We start from the raw sequence: 14,283 nt of genomic DNA on the forward strand, positions 1-14,283 counted from the left end.
CTGATCTCCAGTCCTTAGCAGCAGCATCCTGACCTCCATGGACTCCCACACCACCCCCAGCATGTCCAGGAGCAGGTATCCCAATGACACTAGTTGCTAGCTACTCCCCCAGTCACAATGACAACATACATATATGACTAAATTAATCCCTAATAATTCTTGAGTTATGTGTGATTTATCATGAGTGGTTCAGAAGTTACTCAAGCAAGCACAAGTGCTCTTCACGAGTAGCTGGGAATTTACCTTGTTTGCACCACTGGGATTTGGTTACTGTGTTGGTATTTGCCTGACTATTCTTAAGGTATTTTGGTTTAGGTTAGTGGCATCTTGTCTTTCCTTCCTTCTTTTCCCCTTTGAGCCTAGAAACACAGCACAGGTTTTCAGCAATGAGGGGAGTAAACTGCCCAGGAGGGAGCCATGAATTGAAGCTCCCTAAAACTCAAGATAATGAAGATCATGGCATCTTTCAGTCCCTGGTGGATTGTGCCACCCAGAGCAGTCAGCCTTTACCTCCCTGTGCTGCAGAGGCTGTTCCTTTGTGGTGCTGATGTGATGCACAGTGAACAAGGGCCAGTCTCTCTCTCTGCCCTGATTTGGGAGTTACTGGGACATAGTCTCCAGACTTTGCTCGTGGTGGTGGGATCCTGGCTGCTCTTTATTGTACCACTGGCCTGCTGGCTTGGAAGAGTGACATTTACAGGTCTCAGTGCTCTGCTTGCAACTTGGTCACCCCAGACAGTACAGGATTTGGAGGTAAAGCTGAAAAGTGACAGCCAGAATAGCAGACCTTTCCTGCCCAAACACCACTGGAGCATTCTGAAATCCCTGCCAGAGCTCTCACTTACGAGATGTGACCCAAGTCTCAATATCCTGCAGAAGTGAAAGGTTGTCTCCAGGTGTCACGATCCGCTCACACAGGCGGGGTTCGTGATGGTTCGTTTTAGGGATCTCAGAGCGCAAAAGACACAGCGGGGGACAAACTCAGTTTACTCAATCACAAATGCACCTTTATTTAGTGCTAACAAATGCGATAGTGGGGAGAGAAAAGAGAATAGTAAGAAAGACAGAAAAAGAGGGGAAGGGGATTATAGCTACCAACATGGAGGGTCGAGTCCTCGAGGCTTTAGAAGATGCCTATAGATGCGAGTTTCTCCAGTGGGGTGATCACAAAATCTGTGGTTAACTCAGGGGTCTTTATAGTCCTCTCCAAAGTGACAGGCAGTTGGCCAAACAGGTGGGGGAAAGCATTGCAGTGTGTTCATTTAGAGAACTCAGAACAAGTCGGTCGTCAGCAGGTACAGTGTCAACCAGTACTAGTCAGCTGGCGCGGTCACTTCACCGTGACTTGCCCATTGTTTCTGCTCAGGTTCTGATGTTCTGATATGGGTGCTGGGTTTTTCCATTGAACACACCTGCAGGCAGCACTTGGCCAACATCCCACCTCAGCCAGGCCAGAACTCCTGTGTTGAGATTTTAAAGTCCCTTTTAGGGGTTTCAGTCTCTGTCCTTGACGATGGTCGTGAGGCAGATGAGGGATCTTCGGACCGTCTCTTACACCAGGTTTATCTTACACCCAGCAGTAGAACAGCTCTCATTCTCCAGCCTCAGGTCCACATCTTCAGCTGGGCAGATGGGGCTGGTTGTCTTCCATGTCCCAGGCTCACTCTTGACCTCAGCAGAGGGCTGAACCTGTTTTCCTTCAAACAGGTGACTAGAAAGCACCTGAGTTTACTGAAAATTTTTGCCTTCCTCTCTCCCAGAATGACTCATCCCCAGGTCAGATCATGCAATGGGCACATCCTCCCAACATGCTGAGCTCCATGGCTTGACTGCGCTGGGAAGGATAGAGTTGTGAATCTGAAGATTGCAAAGGGTCCTTTCCCATGGGGAGAATGATGCTAGGTTTCATCACACACTCTTGGGACTTCTGAAGCAGCATGGCAAGACTGGGACACACAGGGAAAACTGGCAGCAAGAGCCTCCTGTGAGTTGTACACCCCCGAACCATGGCTTCAAAGGTCTTAATGGAGCAGAGATCCTTCTAGGATCACTCACATGTTGTGTGCTTGTGCACACCAAAGGTGCAAATCTCCAATTCTGTCTCTCTCTATCAGCCTTCTACTCTTTCTGTCTCCTCATGCATGCCTCTTGCTTGTCTGTATCTTTGTCAGTCTGTACATATCTGTCTGTCTGTGGCTCTGTTAGTCTTCAAAGGCCCTGAGTTCATTTGATTTCATTATCATTTCCCATCTCTTGAGCTCTATCTCTTTGTTTTTCCCCCTTTTCTCATTATAATTTACATGCAGCTTGGGTGCATGCTGGAAATGAAATGTGAATTTGATAAAGCAGCCACAGCTCTTGCTTCCAACCGTGGCCTGAAAGCCCTGAACCCCTTGGAGAAAAGCAGGCTGTCTTTTTTTTTTTTCCATAAAAGGGGAAAAAACATAATTTTTTTTTTCCATTGCAGTGGCATAGAATGAAATTCCTCCAGCAATTACCAGGAGATAATGGCCTGAAATTAAACAGTCCTATCTCGTTCTCTAACTATAGGACTTTTTATTTTTTCAAACTATTGAATACCAGGCGAACAATAATCAGGCAGGCATTAAGCATTCACACACAAGCTACCTGGGATATGAAAGTCCGTACTCACGGCAAAGCTCCTTTTATTTTTTGTTATTAGCGAGGCATACAGAGTCCTGTGCAGATGGAGAGAGGCATTAGCCTGGTGCCCAGCAATGCACTGCTAAGGCAGGTGCAGGTACCACTGTTGCCTTGCTTGTGGAAACACCTGATTGATGATGGAGAGCCAAGGGGGTGGGAGAACTTCCCTGTGAGCACGGCTCTTCCCATGCCCATCTGTGCCACCTACATGTCCCACAGTGCCATTCCTGGCAGCTCTGTCCTCATTTTGCCACACAGTGGATGTAAGAAAAGGAGTTTGAAGGAGTATGAGGGTCACATCAGGTCCTGGTACACTGCATGGAAGTTTCCTGGGCTTTGCAGCCCCCCACACACTTGCAGGTGATCACATCCTGCTTTTTCCTGCCCTCCTGGTCTCTCTGGGGGCAGCTGCAGGTCTCCACCATGGCCTTGGAATTGGCACACAGTGTTGAAGCTGCCTGGCACAGACAAGGCCAGCACACTGCTTCCTGCTGAGCCAATCTCACTCAAATTACCCAGGAGATTTCAGCAAAAGAGTAATTGAGCTGCTCTGACTTAGACGCAGCTTGATGTACAAGTGGAAGGGAAAAATTCCAGGAGGACGGAGCTTGACTCCTAAGGCTGGTGAGAGGTAAAAAGAGGTGAGGAGACAGCTGCGACTGAACAGCTTGCTCTGCAGGGAATTAAAAACACCATCAATGACCTCCACAAAATGTTTGAAAAGATGGAGTGATGTGGTCGGGAGAGATGGCTGCTTGCAGTGACAGGACACATATCCGAGCAGAGCCTGGGACTAGCAGGAGGTGCCTGCACTTCTTGTTAAACTGCAAAAGGCATTTTGAATCCAGGTACTGAATTCCAGAAAGAGCAGAGGGCAGGGAGACATATTGGAGAGAGGGGGCATTCCCCACAGTGTCTCATCCTGGAGAGGCGGTAAGGCTGGCGACGTTCTCCTCCCAATGACATGTGACAATGACCTGCCACTGTCCTACCACACGTACAGGGGGGTGCAGCTCACTTGAATCCACCCCCAGGTGTTCTCATCCAGTAGTGGAGGTGCCGTCTTTGTCTTTGACTTATGGTAAGCTAAAATTTAAAGGGATGGAATAGCCCATGGAGCTAGGGGAAGATGGTAATGTTCCAGGTTCCTGAAATGGCTTGTCCATCAGCAACGTGGATTCAACTCATGTGGATTCCTTCTGCTTCAAAATTAGTAAAAAAAGACCTTTTAGAGATTGTTGAAAAAAACACCTTCAATATCTGGATGGCACAGTATCTTTTCTTTGCTTGTAAATACCTTCACTGTATAATACTTGTCCATGTATAGTCATGAGTTAAAGTCAAAATTAAAACAGAAATCATATGAAGTACTCTCAAATCCACCAAACAGCATGATATATTTTTAAGTGAGGGGGATTGATGCATGGCTTTTCAATTCCCCACAGTAGCTCTTTCTCCCGAAGTGAGGCTGGAAAATGTTTCAGCATCATAAATGCCACATCCTCTTGAACCAGGCAGGAGACACAAGAGAGCCCTGGAGGCTTTCTGCAGAGCTGGCCATGATCCCATGTAGGCCGGCAGAGGCTCTGCTCTCTCACCCCAGCTGGGAATGCTCCAGAAGGGTTAACAAGATAACAGGGACTGGCAGAGTCATGCCTATAATTTATTAGGGCTTTCAAAAGGCTTTTGATAAAGTCCCTCATAGGAGACTATTAAGGAAACCTGGTAACCACAGGATGAGAGGAAAAGCCAAGGCGTGGATTAAAACCAAGATAAGACAGGGAGGGAAGGGAAGGAACAAATGGCCAATTCTCAGCAGGCAGAAAGGTTAACAGTGGAGAGCCTGAGGTCACCCCAGACCCTGAGTGGCTGAATATATTTATTAACACAAGCACAGAGGGGAAGGGAGCTGTGTGGCTGTGGAGATCTCTAGGGGCTGCTGCCACAAGGCAGATGGGGGTGAGATGAAGCAGGAGCCCTGTGGTGGGGTTGGGTGGGATGGGATGGACACACAGTGGGTAATCCTGCATCTAGAGCTGTGCCTGGGGCCAGTGTGAGAACTGGGGCACTCCAGGGGGCTGTTGCTGCTGGTGGGGTGCACAGGGGGATTGTGAAAGACACTGCCCTAGCATCTATCTATCTGGAGGAGCCAGGGCAGAGTGAGCCTGCTCACATCTAACTCAGAGGGAGAACAGGCAGATTCAGTTGGGAACAAACCCAAAACAGAACTAAAAGGATTCCCTTTACATCAGTGGGACAGATTTAAATCTGCTGAAGAGCTGCCTCGAAGGCCATGTTTCTAAGACCCAATAATATTCCCCAGAACAGACATAATTTGTCAGTTTTCATATCAGAAACAAGGACAACATCTCCTTCTCCCCAGCAGGGCAGGACTGCAGCACTCTGGACTCAAGTGACATGCAAAAGCCAAGTTAGTGAATTTAAATACTAATTTAAGTGATGAGCAGGGTCCAAAGGAGCGGTCTGGAAAAACCTGATGAGCATGAAAAGCAATACTGGGTATTGACTTGGTGAATATTATCCATCCTGTGCAAACACCCCAGTGGAGCAAACAGCCTGGTGGAACAAACAGCCTGTGGACACCTGATTAAACAGTGTCTGTGATAACTAGTGGAGAATGTCTTTTTAATTACTTTTGTGTAGGGGAATGGAGATTTGTGTGAAAAGTCTCTTCTCTTTTGTTTTTATGGACACAACCAGCTTGAAAAACTAACTTGAGAAATGGCTCCAATCAAAAGTTTGGAAGACAGGAGAAAATTTTTGATCTTTTCTAAGAGAGGAAGAAATGTACAGGTTTCCTCATTTTAAAAAATTACCTGATTGGAGGTTTAAAAGAAACCAAAAAGCAAAAGTCTGAACTGCCACATACCATTTTGAAACTGCTAAAATAAAACACATCCAAAATTATTAACATGAGGTATTTCTCAAGAACTCCATTAATTCAATCAATTTTAATTAATTTTTCATTTCCAATTTTGATTTTTTTTCCTTGGAAGAGTAAAATTTAGAAAATTGATGAAACTTTTGGTGAAGAAAAACCTCACAGAGAAAATTGCTTGTCTGAAATCCATGCAGGGATGAGCTGTGTCAGGAGGAATTAGATCTCAGCAGTAATCTCAGTCATGGGGTTTTGTAATTGTGTGCTCCATGTTTTGAACATCCGCACCCTTTTAATGGATTTTCCTAGGTTAATTATACCATTATTTCACCCTGCATGTATAAAACTGGCTGTTCAAAGTCAACTGTAAATGAAAATTGCAGCTGTTAAATCGCTGGGGTGGCTAACTTGCTGGCTGCAAAACAAACACGGCACCCACTAATTGGCCTGCAAACAAGGGTGATGGGGAACGGCTGAGGCGAGTCTCTGGCATCTATCGGGCACCATCCAACAGAAAACTGAGCATCAGGAATGCCAAAGTCACTGGAAAGACCCCTGGACGCCAAGGTCAGCAGTTGGCCCGGGGCGACAATCCAAGAGTCTGAGCTGTGAGCACACTTTCTCTTTTCTCCCAGGTCACTTGCTGCCTGCAATGTTAATTATCCATTAGGAAAAATGAGCAAGCAAACCCATCTCCCTGCCCAAGGTTACTCCAGAAGGTATGAAATGCTGGAAGAGCACTTCTCACCTGTTCTCTTGGCAGAGGGAAGACAGATGCCTACCCACATCCACACCACTGCTGACAGCAATTGGATAATAGACTCAAAAACCAAGGAAAAATCATCCAGGGGATCAACTTTTTGAAGTTTCTGTAGAAAGCTTAAGATGATACCATCTGAGGCTTTCCAGGCTTTCTGGATCCTTCTATTTCTCTTTTTGGCCTCTTCTTCTTCCTCCTCATCCTCATTGGAAACTGACAGGAAAATAGGATGCTGAGGAAGCATCCTTCAGCTGAATTTGTCACCTTGTGGATGCTGCAGAGTTTTGCAGAGATCCCTCCATAGTGGCAGAGAGCAGCAGGAGGCAGGTTGTGTCTGCTGGGACCTCCATGGTTTTGCCACTTGTGCCCCTTGGCTGCCCCTCACCTCTCACTGGACAGGCATCACCAAGGATGTGCAGCCTGGGCAGAGAACATCACCTCAGGCTCTTGGAGTTGTTTGGGACTTGGCAGACCACCAAATGAGTTCCCCTAGTATGCACCTCCTCCCTTGGGGCATCATCAAATAACATTTTTTTCCCCTACTGAAAGATCGAAGTATTTAAGTTTACCACTGAGCCTTACCATCCTCCACCAAGCAATATGTTAAGTGGAAACCAGTGTTTCAGCTACTTTTAGTTCTATCTCTGGAACTTATGATGGCAATCCCCAAGAAACCTGAGAGCTCTGTCAGACCAGAAGGTATTTTTCCTCAGGATCCCAGAGAGGAGTCCCTCCAGTCTCCCTCCAGCAGGAAAGCAAAGACAAAGCTCTGCAGCTGTGATAAAAGCAGAAAACGCTGAGTGCAGCTTTCTTGGCTGATCCTTGAAAGACTGTTCTAAGGGCATTAAGTAACCAGGGAACTGGAAGCCCCCATAAGTCTCTTTTTGTGCTGTTCCTTGTCTTGAGGCAGAAGCAGGTCTAGTGAAACCAAGCACATGCTCCTCTCACCATCCTTATTGACCTTGGGCAACAGACACTTAACTCTGCACAAAGCTTTTTTTGTATGTCTCCCCATAATCTCCCTTGCTGGTGTAGGCAAGCGTTAGGAAAAATTTTTAAAGTAAGCTAAAAATTAAGTTTAGCAAAACACTTTTCTGCTCTGAGCTTTTGTTTGCTGTAGCACCTCTTTGGTGCTGAACATGCACAAGGAACAAGGAAACACAGATTGGAATTAGTGGCAATAAAGTTTGGGACATGAGTTGCTCAAGAACAGTACTAGAGCTTGGTGGTGCTCCGAGGTCCTGTAGGGTGTCACAGTTTATGAAAGGGAAATGGGTTCTGTAGTGAGACACAGGTCCTGTGTCATGCTAAGGTGACTTAGCCAACCATCCCTCCTTCAGGGGTTGTCTCATCACCAGGCTCAGGAGACCTGGGGTGAAAGGGTGCACATGCAACAGGTTAATGGGAAATGAATTTCAGTTCAGATGCAGGTTTGGTAGGAACTTGCTCTGGAAGAGTCTCACTGTCACCAGCATCGGCTGAAAACTATAAAGCAAACCATGTGCCTCATCAATTTTTTGCATTGCTCAGCAAGGTAGTGGTCTTGTTTAACATATTTATTAATGATCTGGAAGTAGAGGTAAACAGCTTGTTAATTACATTCTCCTGCCTCAGTTGGGAGGCATTGTGAATGCCAGTGCAGACTGGGTAATAATAGAGACATCAGAGACATTAGGAAGACATGCAGGAAAGAAAATGAACTCCCTCTTGGCTCAGGGAAGTCACAAAATAATCCAGGACTGGGTTTTTGAGCAGGAACGGTGATTCAGGTTGGGAAAAGAGCAGTGACCAGCAAGGAAGAGAGGGATTTTGGAGCAGGCAAATGTGTTTAAGGTACTCTTAGGAGGGGTGGCACAGGAGAGAGCAGTGAGTGTGGGAAACGATCCTCCCCCTCCTCCCCTCTCAGGCTGCCATGCTCCTTGCTGTATTTTCAGAGCAGCAATGACTAACGGATGCTGTCTCAAGGAAGAGTTACAAATATGATCAGAGGCCCTGGGAAGGGCAAAATTGCTTCATAAGGAAAGATTAAAAGTGCTTGCATACGTCAAGCTCGGTTAAATGATGTTCAGGGAAGGTGGGATAACAGCTGACAAATATTTGAGCGGCATAAATCTGAGCAGTGACAGTGGGCTATAAATATAGGATGGGAGTTCTTGTGGGGTGCAGGTGTCATTTTGAATATATCTAACATCTGTCATAGTGCAGGTTGGGAAAACAGCAGTGCCTGTGTGGCTGCTCCTCAGCACCGAGATTTGAGATACGGAAGGAAAAGGTGGAAGGTGAAATATCTGCGTTTGTCACTGTGACTTACCACTCTTGGGCAACACCACAGCCAGCTGCTGCAAGAACTGAGCAGGGATGCTCCAGCCTGCCCCTTATCAAGGCTGAACTATCTGCTTGCACAGTAGTGGGGAGGGGAAAAAGTTCCTAAGCCTCTTTTGGAGCTGGGAGATAGAAAGAGAGCTGGGGAAAAGGTGCCCTGGATGGTTTTGGTACACTGGGACCTCCTGGTAGAGATAAGTTTTAATGTGCCTCTGATGTCCCAGGGAAATGAGGTTATGGAAGTCAGTGTATGACTGCAAACAATGGCTGGATCAACAACATATCTACACAGACCTGTCTGGAAACTCCCTCCCTGTCAAACACAGGTTTTTAAACTGGAGTTAAAAAATGTAGTCTGGACGTGAAGAAAAGGTTTGACATAGGGACTGATGTGTGAAGGAAGATCTGTGCAAAACTGCAAAGACTCTGTTTTGTCAAAGAGAGTTTCAAGCAATGAGGATACAAGAATATGCCTGTCATTGGGAAAGGGGAATATATGTTATCAATACCTGTCCACAGTCTCAGCTGGCCTTAGGCCTCTCTGCTTCGACAAAGGTGTCTCAGAAAGCTCATCAGGGCTGTCAGTGGGAATGCTGCAGATCGATTTATGGATTCACCAGAAAAAAAAAAAAAGCTCTTTTCTGTAGTTTGTCAGCCAGAATCACTAGAGGAGGGGTCTGGATCTGGGAGTACAGCAGTGTAAAGAGAAGCTTCATCTTGGCTCTCTTTGGGAGTCACTGTCTTAGTGAAACAATGGTATAGAGAATTAAGTGTCTAGAACCAAAATCCTGCCTCTGAGCTGTGGAATTATCTCACTGATAGCCTGAGACCACACAAACTTGTCTAGTGCCGGTCAGGAGTGATTGGTCTACTAGAAGATCTCCAATATTGCTTTCCTTACTCTCCCTGGGTCAGGATTTTCCCTCCGTTACAGGAGTTTCCTAAATAACACAAAGGGGTTCACTTGTCCAGCAGGCTTTTAAAGAAGGTTTAACTAAAGTAGGCGCCTTGCAGAGAACAGTCGGCTTCAGAGAAATGAGCCAGCAAATCTGATGGCTTTTTCTCATCCTAAAACTGTTAAGTGGCTTCTTTTTTGGATGCATGACACAGGAGCCTTCCTTGCACCCTGCAGGGTCCTTATGCCCTCTTCATACTGGTTTTTGAACAACTTGTCTGCCACTTCAGACTGCATCTGACTGTGGGATCCTCTCAAAAACATAAGCTCTCTGTGCACTGATAACTGAGAAGTGTCTTTTCAGACTTAAGTTCCTCTTCTGCAGCTCCTGCTAAACACAGCACTTAGAGCTTTTATGGTGTTTTTCATTTCCAAAGTGCTTTACAAACATTAATAATACAAAACACATGAACTCCACCACCACAGTAATACTCTAATCCTTTCTCTTATCTCCTCTTAGGGCTCAGAACTTCCAGCCCAGCAAAAGCCCACAAGCTCTGGAGTTCTCTGACAAATAAACACCATTAAAAATAATCTCTGGATGTTTTCTACTTCCTCTTTTAACAGTGTCTTTCTACATCCCTTCACACCAATAATCCATTAATCCAGTCAGTTGCAGGGTTATGAACCATGTATGGTAATTGGCTTGAAGAGTACTACATTTCTGGGGTACAGATCTCTGGACTACTTTTGCAGCTTTATGAAAGGACTGCAGACAGGGACCACATCCTTGTGAACCTGAGACCCAGTATAGGCACTGGATTTTCCACCATTGGAGCTAAACCCAGCTCTAGCTGGGGGCTGCAGCCTAAGACTCAGCAAGCTCTTCTTTGCCAGCCCTGAGTGGTGAGACTTGACCTTGTGCACTTGATAGAAAACTGTGAGGGTGTGCTCCCTAATCCTTCTGCCTGCTCCATGTGTGCCCTGCAGAGGAGGCAGTGGCTCAGTGAGCAGGGGACCTCCAACACAAATTGATCACACTGTATATTATGGAAAAATAAAATTGGAGGTGACTTGCCCAAATGTACCAGGCTGCAAACTGCAGCAGTTCAGTGGCTGTTTCATGAGCATCCTAGAGACTCCAGCAGCATGGCTGGAAATGCCCAGGGACTGAGCAGGACAAGGGACAATTATTTCATTCATCCCAAGGTACACTGTCCCTGAGCCAGAGCCAAATACAGAGTTGTGTGTCATGGTGGGATTTCGGTCTTGTTCCTTTAAGACAGGGTTGGGCTTGTCTTCCATTCCCTACAGCATTGCTACCTGATGCTCTGGATGGATACACATGGAATGATACCAGCTTAAATCCACAAATCAGACGGTAGAAGAAATGTCAGCCACCACTTTCAGGTAAGGCTGACAAGGTAAATGAGTCAGCTTTGGTGTGTCTCCCCTGAGATTGCATTGGGATCCCAGCCCTTGTAACTCTGCCAGTGACAAACCAGGTCATTGCTAAGTGCTTTGAAGCAGTTGTGGGTCAAGTAGAAGGTCTGTGGCAGGAAAGTGGCTTGATGCCCACTCAGCACTGATCTGGTGCCCTCGCCAGAAAGCTCTGCTTTCCTGGGTCATGCCTTGCTTTCAGTTTGCTGCAGTTAGTAACCATCTTTGCAGACACCTCAACAGCATCTGTCTCTAATGCTTGTCTGCACATTTTTTTTATCCTTGCCCCTGCTCCTATTTTACCAGCCTTAAAACATAATTTCCATTTCTACTCTTGATTTTGTATTCAGATTTAGCAACCTGCATCTCAAATTTATGCTTAATAATTCTCCTTATCAAGCCATCAAGTAATTTTCCTCCCTCAAATTACTGCCTTCCCCACTCTCTCTGCTACTCCTCCTCCTCTTTCTTCATCTCTCTTTTGTATCTGGCAATATTTCAGACTCCTTCCGTAATGTGCTTGACTGTGTAATTGATCAGAATAACTCAGTTTTATTACAATTTGCTTGAAATCCCTTTGTTAGCAATTAGAACACTTTGTTTAAAGACAAATAAGATTTAATGCGACTCTCTCTTCCTTGGCAGCCTCCCAGCCTGGTCTTTCCATGCCTCCTTGCGGCTGTCTGCTCTCTGCTACCCTACTCAACAGCTGGCAACAAATTCTCTGTTTCTCACCTCTGGGATTCTGCCCTCTGCCTCTCCCTCTGCTGCCTCTGGTGTTGCCCGGTCCACCTTCCTCACTGATTTCCCAAGATTTATTGTGCTGGCATGGAGAATGTGGCATGTCCTCCCTCCCTTCACTGTACTCTCTCCCTCTGAAGAGGCTCAGGCTCCCAGTGCAGCAGTGAATGGGTCTGAACCAGGCATCAGGATACTGAAGTGTTTTTGAACCACATGAGGAACAGCCTCACGCCCAGAGGGCAAAGAAGCTGCCTGTTACAAGACAGAGCAAAGGATTGTGAAACGGACATGGGAGTGGGTAGGTAATGTGTGTATTTTTAGATTTAAAGTCTCATCCATAGTTACACACAATAACAGTGCCTTGTATGTGTCTCGGGTATCCTTCCCAAAATGCCTTCAGCATACTGGAAATGATGCCCATCTGATAAATCCCAGAGATTAGCTGTCATCTCTACTGGGAAATGGCTCTCCAGCTATCTGGACTACTGCAGCCCTGATGCTGTCAAAATCCACAACCTCTCCAGTGCTTCTCTGCCTCACACAGCCATGTCCCTTGTCTGTGGCTGACTCTGAAGGTGGCAGTCAGCTGCAACCTGCCTGGAGGTGTATTGGTTCACCCTACCAAGCTTGGGGAGCAGGATAACAACTGCTGCTGATGGGCATGAGCTGCACATGCAGGGGGTACCAGCTGGTGGCCAGCACAACGTGTGCAGGGTAGATGGGAGGATGACCCTATCTCTACTGATATGTGCTCAGTGCTCATCCTTCCCTCCATGCTCCCCAGCAGCCTCCTTCCCTTAACCAGAACCTTGTCCTCCTGATTCACATGCTGAGTTCCTATGTCTTGGCAGGTGACAAAGCATGACAGGCCCCAGCACAGCAGCTGCATCTGGGATGCAGAGTTCCCTCCAGGGAGGTCTCCCCCATCACACGCATACCTTCTCCAGACATGTCTGTCCAGCTGAGAGGAAGTCAGGCTACCTGCTGTACCTTACTCAACACTGAAGAGTCCTGACCAGGCAAAAAGTATCACCTGTCACCTGAGGCCTCCTGGGCTGGCCATGCATTCTTAATCAGCAGCAACACCAGCACCTTAAGCCAGTGTCCTGGGCTGAAGTATATTCCATCACCATCTTCATGAACTGTTGAAACCAGGTGAGGCAGTGCTCCCTGCCTCCCCCACTCTGGATTATCTTCTGTTAATGGGCCCATCACCACCTTTGCCACACGACTCACAGATGACCCCCTCCTGGACTATCTCCTGTTAATGGGCCCATCAGGCCTCATCACATGACTCACCATCCCATTGTGAGATGCTCCGCCCAGAGGGAGGAACCAAGCATTCCAGCCTGGATATAAGCTGAGATTCTGAACACCAGAGGAGCGCTTACCTACTGGACTCCCAGAGGAGAAAAGCTACTGCTGGATCTTCAGACCCATTATTTCTACAGGATCACTGCTTCAACAGAACCACTCTGCTTGAACTGCTACCACCATAGGGTGTCAGGTCATATTCTGTCTTTGTCAGTGTTCTTGTATTACTGCATCTATTTATTCTTGTATTACTGCATTTATTTATTTCTTTTAATTTTTTCCCTATAAAATTATAATTCTGACTTACAATCTCCCACTGGTTTGATTTCAAACTAGTACAGCCAGATAGTGGCAAGTGAGGTGATGGCAAAAACAATACAAAACTGTCTTCCCCACTCTGGAAAAGCCTCATCGGGAGTATTGTATTCAGTGTCTGCCTTGCCTTGGGAAACTGCAAATGCATCTGTCTGGGAGGATGCAGCCATGCAGGCTCCAGAACAGTGGTTATTTTTCTCTGGGGATTTTGGATCTAGCAACATGATTTCAATAGCCTGATGCTTTGTGTGCTGGCAGGGGTGGGGGGAGCCAGAGGGAAGGGCTCATCCAGACACTCTCCTTTCTGCCTGAGTGGGTAGCGGTGTCCATCAAAGCAGTGGTGGAAATCCATGTGGTTAACACAGTGTGTCATGGAATATCAAAATATGCCACAGGATTTCCAGCCAAAATGTCAAGTGGGGTCTCATGAAAATATCTGACACCGGAATTACCTTCTGCAAAGCTCAGTGGAATTGCACTGTGGCTGGACTGTAAGAGCATGTTATTTGCAATCGACTCAGAGCTGCTCTGTTAGCATTGGGATTTACGCTGCTGAGCTCCTTCCAAGTACATTTTATAAACCTGGGTTTAGCATCTTGCTCTGCAAGCATTTTCTGCAGGCCAGTCTGGATTCTGCAGACAGCTCCCTGCCCTTTGGCACTTTGCTTTTTGAACAAAGAAATGCTTTAAATATTTCAAAATATCCTTAGAAGGTGCTGTACATAACAAATGTAGGTGATCAGGACTCAACACTTTCAGCTTCATGGGAGTTCTGACTAGCTGATTTGAAAACCCTTAACTAATTAAAAAACCCTTAACTAATTTAAAAACTCTTAGCTGATTTTAAAACCCCAGTCTAAATCAATGTGAGTTTTGGAGTTTAATGCTTTAGAAGAGGAAAGTGATTTGAATGATAGAAAGGCACACAGAACT

The 14,283-nt window shown here is 46.3% G+C and overlaps 1 long non-coding RNA gene across 1 annotated transcript; it reads left to right on the top strand.

The window, feature by feature from the left end:
- Positions 1-1,965: 1,965 nt before the first annotated feature.
- Positions 1,966-13,284, top strand: LOC136288803 (uncharacterized). Its single transcript, XR_010720590.1, has 3 exons — positions 1,966-1,984; positions 11,862-12,019; positions 12,573-13,284. It is a non-coding gene; the product is annotated as an uncharacterized lncRNA (long non-coding RNA).
- The last annotated feature ends 999 nt before the right edge of the window (positions 13,285-14,283 follow it).

Source organism: Chamaea fasciata, unplaced genomic scaffold (assembly GCF_029207755.1).
Source record: "Chamaea fasciata isolate MVZ Bird 193981 ecotype frontalis unplaced genomic scaffold, bChaFas1.0.hap1 SCAF_4, whole genome shotgun sequence".
NCBI classification, from domain to species: Eukaryota; Metazoa; Chordata; class Aves; order Passeriformes; family Sylviidae; genus Chamaea; species Chamaea fasciata.